Source organism: Mus caroli, unplaced genomic scaffold (genome assembly GCF_978045245.1).
Source record: "Mus caroli unplaced genomic scaffold, Mus_caroli_1 scaffold_4, whole genome shotgun sequence".
NCBI classification, from domain to species: Eukaryota; Metazoa; Chordata; class Mammalia; order Rodentia; family Muridae; genus Mus; species Mus caroli.
This window is the reverse complement of record NW_028227259.1, coordinates 109,523,475-109,531,983: the sequence shown is the minus strand read 5'-3', so window position 1 is coordinate 109,531,983 and position 8,509 is coordinate 109,523,475. Positions and strand designations below refer to the sequence as shown.

The following is an 8,509-nucleotide window of genomic DNA, read 5'->3' as shown; positions in this document are numbered from 1 at the left end:
TTTTCTTATAATCATCCTCACTCCCCCTTCCAAGGCTGCTTGACTTGTGCCTTTGGGACAGCCACACTCTAATTTAGGTAGTCACTTTGCTGAGGTGGCCAGAATTATATCTTTTCAGAAGTAGATTTTTTGATACGGAATGAGAGTTGCAGGATTATTCAGAAAAGGAAAAAAAATGTTTTGACCAAGTATAATGTCAGATGTTGTCCTGACAATTTAATGCATAAAAGTAAACATCAGGCTTGTTAATATTTGGGATTTCAATCTGGTACCTAAAAATGGTTTTGAAAGAATGAAACTACAAGGGCTGAGATGAAAGTGTGCTGGGTTGGTCAATACTTGGACATTGAAGGCCTGTAAGTGGCAATAATAGTTATGGTAAGAAAAATAGGACCAGTCTAACATTAATCACCAATTTGGAATGGAAGAACAGAGTCTTCACTGAGGATAACATGAGAAAGGAGAATGGATATCTACCATGACTGAGATACTTCCAGGGAGAGAGGAGAAGAGGTATGAACTGAGAAAGCAGATCAGGGGGCTCCTACCACGTGTTTACATGGAAGTGAGGTAGAATTTCCAGCGTCTGTTTTAGATAATTTTCAGAAAGCAAACCCATCAAAGGACCAAGAAATTTCTATTGTGCCCAAGTCTACAAGAAAGAGGTGTGCTGGCGATGAGTATTTTTCCTAAGGCACAGAGAAGACAATTGTGAAAGATCTATCCTGACTTCAAACATACCAGTCTTTAAAAACACAGGAGGTGGACACATTGTGAACCCAAGTGCATCCACTGATATGTCACTAGCTCTTAAGCATATATTCTCCACATCTCAGTCAGTCAGGCAGGCAGGCAGGCACACACACACAACTTTCCTGAGCTGCGGGTGTGGTATGTAGAGAGTACCTCCCACTGGAGTATCTCAGCAGCCTTCTCTAATAATGAGTTAGTCAGATAGCAAAGCAAATTTTACTTTATTTTGTTACTATTTAGTGAACATTAAGTCCAATTAAAAATCTGTTGCCACCTCAAGATTGCAGTTGAGGACATCCTACCTGGCCAGTCAATGTGGAGATCATGGGATATATGTATATATTAAACTAAGTTATGCTACACGGCATGATAATGCCCCCACCTGAAGACTCATAGACAGTCTAACAAAGGTGTTTGATTACTAACTCAGGTTTAACAACTTTAATGGAATAAAACTCATTGCCACAGGGATTCAACAATTCATTTGGAGTGGATTTGAACTCTGGGAGTCGTGGCTGTTAGCAGAGATCCAGTGCCACTCTGAGAAGTGTGATGGCATCCCTGGTCTCTGATGCAGGAGGTCTGAATCTTTAAGTGAGTTCTTGTCAGTAGACAACAGGAATAGCAGCAGAGGCTGATGCAAGAACCTATCCTCTGGCCTGGAATTGTAGGATAAGTGCTGAAGCTCCAGTGAGCTCTAGCTATAGGGAGAAGTCCTAGGCTCAGGGGTTCTTTTTCTCAGGTTTAGTCTGTGCCTGGTCAGTCTTTTCTCCTGAAAAAAAAAAAAAGAGTTCTATGTATTCGTTTATTTGTGTGCATGCACTTGTATACATATGCCACTTAGTATGCTGTTCCAGTCAGAAGACATATTTCAGGATCAGTTGGGTCCAGATTGTCTGAATGTGAACATATAAAGAGAGTAAGACTAAGCAGGGAAGACTGTCCCAGCCTAAGCCCTCTGCAGATGCTTGTCAAAGGTTTCTAGGAGTTCTGGGTGCTGCTGTGGTCCTTGCAGCCTGCTGCTGCTGCTTCCTTCTGTAGTGCAGGATTTTAGTCAGCCTGGGCTTTTGTTTCTTCTGATGTGGCTGCTTCTACTGTACAAATGATGCTCTGTGATTGCTTTGAGGAGCTCCAGCCTGCCTCCCAGCTCTCAGAAAGATGTTAGCAAGCTCAGGGTACTGACTGCTTTTATCCCTGTCAGTGTACATAGCACTATGGGAAGAAATCCTCAGTTGGGAGGCTGCCACATTAGGGGAATTTTGAAAGGCCTTCATCTAGATGAATATCTATAGGCAATTAATGCTGCTGAGAGGGAGAATCGGTGTTTTCCAAGTAGGATCCCCCTTTTAGATTTTTCAGTTATTAATTGTTAGCCCTAAATACATATACATACCCAATCACTTCGATAGGTCACTAGTTCATATGCACATGCATACAGATGTGTCTTTACATCCCTTTAGAGAAAGACATCCTGCTGAGTACCTACGAAAACTATTTCTAGTCATTCCGTGAAAATTTCTGATGGGAAATTTGCTAAAAGTCCCAAACTGTGGAACATATTTTTTTTTGACAGAATGCCTCTGTGATTAAATTTTGACTTAACAAGATTATAATTTTCTCTCTTACTTGTTGGTGTTTAGCAGCTATTTCCCCCTTGGACTGAAGATTTGAATAGAGTGGGTTAGTCTTCAGAATAAATCAGAAAATTCTTTTAACAGGAATGGGTGAGTTCTCAGTCATTAGAAATAGCACATGACTTCAATTATATTTCAACCACTTAGATTCTTCTTATCAATTTTACCAAAGTATCAGCTCAATACTTCCCAAGTTGAGCCAAACTCTAGTGGCAGGTAATTCTACCCATGTCAATAATGCCCAGTGTGCACATGGTCATCTTCAGTATCATAGATACAGCCACACCAGAGCTATGTCTTATTTATATACTACTAAGCGTCATGAATGGCTGAATCTACATTCATTTTCTCTGGCATAGTTACTCCAGATTTCCTGTTTTATCTTCAGTGTACTCTGCTGACGTTCCCTGTGAAAATATGAAGGTACGTGAAATGGAAGAGCATGCAGCTCAGACAGTAACTGGAAGTGTCAAGAGCCATTTGCCCAAGAGTTAGACTCCTAAGTTGATATTTGTTCTCCCCAAACAAAACCAAAGTCCATAGCAGACTCTGGAAAACCCTTTTATATCATGAAACCAATGACCTGACATCACTTCTGTGGGTGCAGTTGGATCACATTCTCCCTTGGGGATTGTTCAGTATCTCATGGACCATAAACACTTCCTAGCTGCTGTGTTTTACTGCTGTGAAGAGACACCATGACCAAGGTAAGTCTTACAAAGGACAACATATATTTAGGGGTGGCTTACAGATTAAGAGGTTCAGTCCACTATTGCCGAGGTACCAGCATGGGATTATCCAGGCAGGCATGGTGCAGGAGGATCTGAGAGCTCTACATCATCATATGGAGGCTGCTAGAGAATACTGACTTCCAGGGAGCTAGGATGAGGCTCATAAAGCCCACATCCACAGTGACCCACCCACTCCATCAAAACCACCCCTATTCTCTCAAGGCCACACCCACTCCAACAAGGCCACACCCACCTCCAAAGGCTACACCCACTACAACAAGGCCACAACCACGTTGAACACATACTCCAAAAAGACAACACCTCCTAACAATACCAATCTGTGGGCCTAGCATATATAAACCATCACATTGGTAGAGGCAGTCTCTACCTGGTTAGGGATTATGAAAACGAGGCCTATAACACTGCAAGACTGCTCAGTGTAACTTCCTCTCCCTTATCCTCAGGATGCAACCCCAGAGCAGAAAGCATCAATATGTCCACAGAAAATATATTTTTACTCTCCAGAGTGGTTAGTTCTGTCTATGACCACCCTGTATTTTTAAAAAAATATTCTATGGCATAGTTTTCTGAAAACAATCATGATATAATCATTCTAGAGCAATCCAGTCATTTCTGTTCTAACATCATCAGTAGCCAAGGCTCAGGACCGGGAATCAGAGTCACAGGGATTTGTGAGCTTCCTTTTTAAATCATATTTTTCTATGGTGCTATGTGTTGAATATTTCATTGTAGCATGTTATTTAGTACTTTGTTTTCTTTCTATACAGAAAAAGGTATTTGATAATAGTCATGTCTTAGTAACTTTTCTAGTGTACTCTACTAAGGTACCACGACCGAGGCAATGTACACAAGAAAGAATTTATTGGAGGCTTATAGTTTTAGAGGGTGATTCCATGACCATGATGGCAGGAAACATGTGCACAGGTGAGCAGGCATGCCCTGGAGCAGTAACTGAGATCTTACTCATCTCTGATCTACAAGCACAAGGCAGACAGAAAGAGCTATATGGGAATGTGAGTCTTTTGAAATCTCAAAACCCAACCCAGAGACACCAACTCCATCAAGGACACACCCCCTAATCCTTCCCAACCAGTACTACCAAGTGGGAACCAAGAATTCAAATCCATTATCCTAAGGATAAAATCACCACATTGTTATGCCATATTGAAATATCTGTTCATGCTTACAACTTCTCAGAATGTTGCTTGCATCATGTATATCCATATGTATGAAGGTCCCCATCTTTAATGTAATAGCATTAACTCAAAAAATATCAGAACACATTTTTTTTCAGTGAAATCACACAAGTGATTTCTTTTTAAAACATTATTTAGACTTTTTTCCATTTTATGCATATGGAGACTTTTCCTGCATTTCCTTTTGAGTGTAGTAGAGGGCTTCAGATATCCTGGAATTGGAATTAGATATGGTTGTAAGCCTTCATGTATGTGCTGGGGAAAGAGCCCATGTCCTCTGCCAGAGCCAGTGCTCTTAACCTTTGACCATCTCTGTACCTCTAATAGAGAAATTATTTCTTAAGAAGACCATTGGGATTTCTAACTATGCCAAACCCATACCAAATTACAAGATTCTGAAAATATTAATACACTTCATGAATTTAAATGAACACAGTGTGGCTTAGCCTATCAACTTTGTATTTTCTCTTCAAATTTCATGTTAATGTGGAAGTGTTTTCTTGTGAACTACTATTATTATTTTCCAAAGTAGATAATTTATTTTCTATCAGTGTAGTAGTTCTCTGAGAATTTTATACAATTGATTTTCATCCCATATCCACTCACCTTTGTCCTTTCCCCATGCACCCAACTTCATATCTTTTCTCCCCATCCCATGAAGGACAGGTTGTGCTGCCCATATACTCTAGGGTGCATTTTATTCCCTAGAGTGTGGTCAACCCACCAGAGACTGCAACATTACAGAATAAAAATCTGACTCTTTTCCCCAGTTACCATGACTCTTTAGCTAGGGGTAAAACATTGTGTCCTTGTTTCTTTCCCACACTGGAATTCCTTCTGGCCTGGACCAACAGAGGTAATAACCTATGTTTAATGTTAGAGTCCAGGGAAGAGTGGAATTAAGTGTAAACCTGAACATTCAGGCTCTGACTGTCAGAATAAGTATAGACATGCATGTTTTAGTGTCCTTTAGTGGTAGGATTAAAAAAACCCCCACACAAAGGATGAACATAAAAATAACAGAAAATTATTTCTTAGTTTTAGACCCCAGGACTTCAAAATCAGAGTACCAGCATGCTGGTGTCTGAGGAGTTGTCATTTAGGTCAATGACCACTGACTTATGGTGTCTCCTCACACTATGGGAAGGCCAGTGCGTTGTCTTAGAAGCTTTTGTAAGAACAGCAATTCCAGCCACAAAACATCTGCACCTGCCACTGAAACATCTCATGAAAGGCTGCACATCCTGTGGAGTTGAGTCCAAGGGCTGAATTTTTGAGGAAGACAAATGTTTATTCCATTTCAGTGAGTGTTTATGACTTTAGACTCAATCTCAGAGCCATGGATCTTATTGAGTTGGAGATTTGATATTTATATATCTTTTTACAAAGTTCACAGAGGATTGAGGACTCAGGTGACCACGTAGGTGGATGCCATCAACAGTGGAACAGTTGTAATGGAAAAGTCAAAAGTACCCCATGGGACTTTACTCCATGGGCAAAGTAGTATGCCATAAGGAGTCACTTTATTGCTGTGGTCTTCTTTCAGAGCATCAGAATTTGATTCTCTCCTAGGCCGATAGCATAACAATTCAGGTTCAGGGTCTCTTTAGTAATGCCATGTGTAGACTCCATCTCATGGAGTAGGCCTTAAATTGAATGGAGAACTGAGAATGGACTGTCCAATAACCAGCTTTGGGACTCCTCTCTCTCATTTTAAGGAAGGGTGTGATTGCCTCCTGCTTCTACATGTCTGTTTAGAATTTGAAATACCATGAGAACTGAGGGAAAGTATCAGTTTCCCCCATAAGAACTTCAAACCCCAGGGCAGGGAGGGAAGAAGCAGCATGATTAACAGTACTTATGCTGAATATATCTTAGGATATTTTCAAGCTTCTGGGACAGGCAGTAGTGACTCAGCTTCTGGGACAGACCCTGTTTCAGGCTCCAGACATCCGGGTACCTTCTCCTCCAGAAAAGAGGTGTTCACCCCACCCAGGAGGGCTCTGCCAGAGCACTTGGAGGAGCCATCTTGGGTTCCGGAACCCTCAGAGACTAGTCTGCCCAGGTGCGAGTGTGGACTACAGAAGCTACACAGCTTCTGGGACAGGCCCTGTTTCCGGCCTTCATCTTAAGCCAGGAGGCAGGTCCAAACACCAAATATCTGTGTACCTTCCTGCAAGAGGAGAGCTTGCCTGCAGAGAGTACTCTGACCACTGAGACTCAGAAAAGAGCTAGACTCTCAGGTCTGCTGACAGGGGCTAACAGAATCACAGGAGGAACAAGCTCCAACCAGAGACAACTATAACAACTAACCCCAGAGATTACCAGATGGCGAAAAGCAAACATAAGAATCTTACTAACAGAAACCAAGACCACTCACCATCTTCAGCATTCTCACCTCAGCCAGTTCTGGTCTGGATACCCCAACACACCCGAAAAGCAAGACTCAGATTTAAAATCATATCTCATGATGCTGGTAGAGGACATCAAGAAGGACTTTAATAACTCACTTAAAGAAATACAAGAGAACACTGCTAAAGAGGTAGAAGTCCTTAAAGAAATAGAGGAAAACACAACCAAACAGGTGATGGAACTGAACAAAACCATCCAAGACCTAAAAAGGGAAGTGGAAACAATAAAGAAAACCCAAAGTGAGACAACACTGGAGATAGAAACCCTAGGAAGAAATCTGGAACTATAGACGTGAGCATCAGCAACAGAATACAAGAGATGGAAGAGAGAATCTCAGGTGCAGAAGATTCCATAGAGAACATGGGCACAACAAATAAAGAAAATGTAAAATGCAAAAAGATCCTAACTCAGAGCATCCAGGAAATCCAGGACACAATGAGAAGACCAAACCTACGGATAATTGGAGTAGATGAGAATGAAGATTTTTCAACTTAAAGGGCCAGCAAATATCTTCAACAAAATTATAGAAGAAAACTTCCCAAGCCTAAAGAAAGAGATGCCCAAGAACATACAAGAAGCCTACAGAACTCCAAATAGACTGGACCAGAAAACAAATTCCTCCCGACACATAAGAATCACAACAATAAATGCAGTAAATAAAGATAGACTATTAAAAGTAGTAAAGGAAAAAGGTCAAGTAACATAAAGGCAGGCCTATTAGAATTACACCAGACTTCTCACCAGTGACTATGCAAGCCAGACGATCCTGGACAGATGTTATGCAGACACTAAGAGAACACAAATGCCAGCCCAGGCTACTATACCCAGCAAAACTATCAATTACCATAGATGGAGAAACCAAAGTATTCCATGATAAAACCAAATTCACACAATATCTTTTCACGAATCCAGCCCTTCAAAGGATAATAAAGGGAAAACACCAACACAAGGATGGAAACTACACCCTAGAAAAAGCAAGAAAATAATCCTTCAACAAACCTAAACGAAGACAGTCACAAGAACAGAATCCCAACTTTAACAACAAAAATAACAGGAACCAACAATTACTTTTCTTTAATTTCTCTTAACATCAATGGACTCAATTCCCCAATAAAAAGACATAGACTAATAGACTGGCTACACAAACATGACCCAACATTTTGTTGCTTACAGGAAACCCACTTCAGAGAAAAGAACAGACACTACCTCAGAGTGAAAGGCTGGAAAACAATTTTCCAAGAAAATGGTCCGAAGAAACAAGCTGGAGTAGCCATTTTAATATTGAATAAAATTGACTTCCAACCCAAAGTTATCAAAAAAGACAAGGAGGGGCACTTCATACTCATCAAAGGTAAATTTTACCAAGAGGAACTCTTAATTCTGAATATCTATGCTCCAAATACAAGGGCAGCCACATTCATTAAAGAAACTTTAGTAAAGCTCAAAGCACACATTGCATCTCACACAATGATAGTGGTAGACTTCAACACCCCACTCTCACCAATGGACAGATCCTGGAAACAGAAACTAAACAGAGACACATGGACACTAAAAGAAGTTATGTAACAAATGGATTTAATTGATATCTACAGAACATTTTATCCTAAAACAAAAGGATATACCTTCTTCTCAGAGCCACATGGTACCTCCTCCAAAATTGACCATATAATTGGTCACAAAATAGGCCTCAACAGATACAAAAATATTGAAATTATCCCATGCAGCCTATCTGATCACCACGGACTAAGGCTGATCTTCAAAA

General features: G+C 40.7%; 1 protein-coding gene across 1 annotated transcript in view; it reads left to right on the top strand.

Moving 5' to 3' along the window:
• LOC147005319 (guanylate-binding protein 6) overlaps positions 1-8,509 on the top strand; it is a 77,168-nt gene that overhangs the window by 27,982 nt on the left and 40,677 nt on the right. The window lies entirely within an intron of this gene.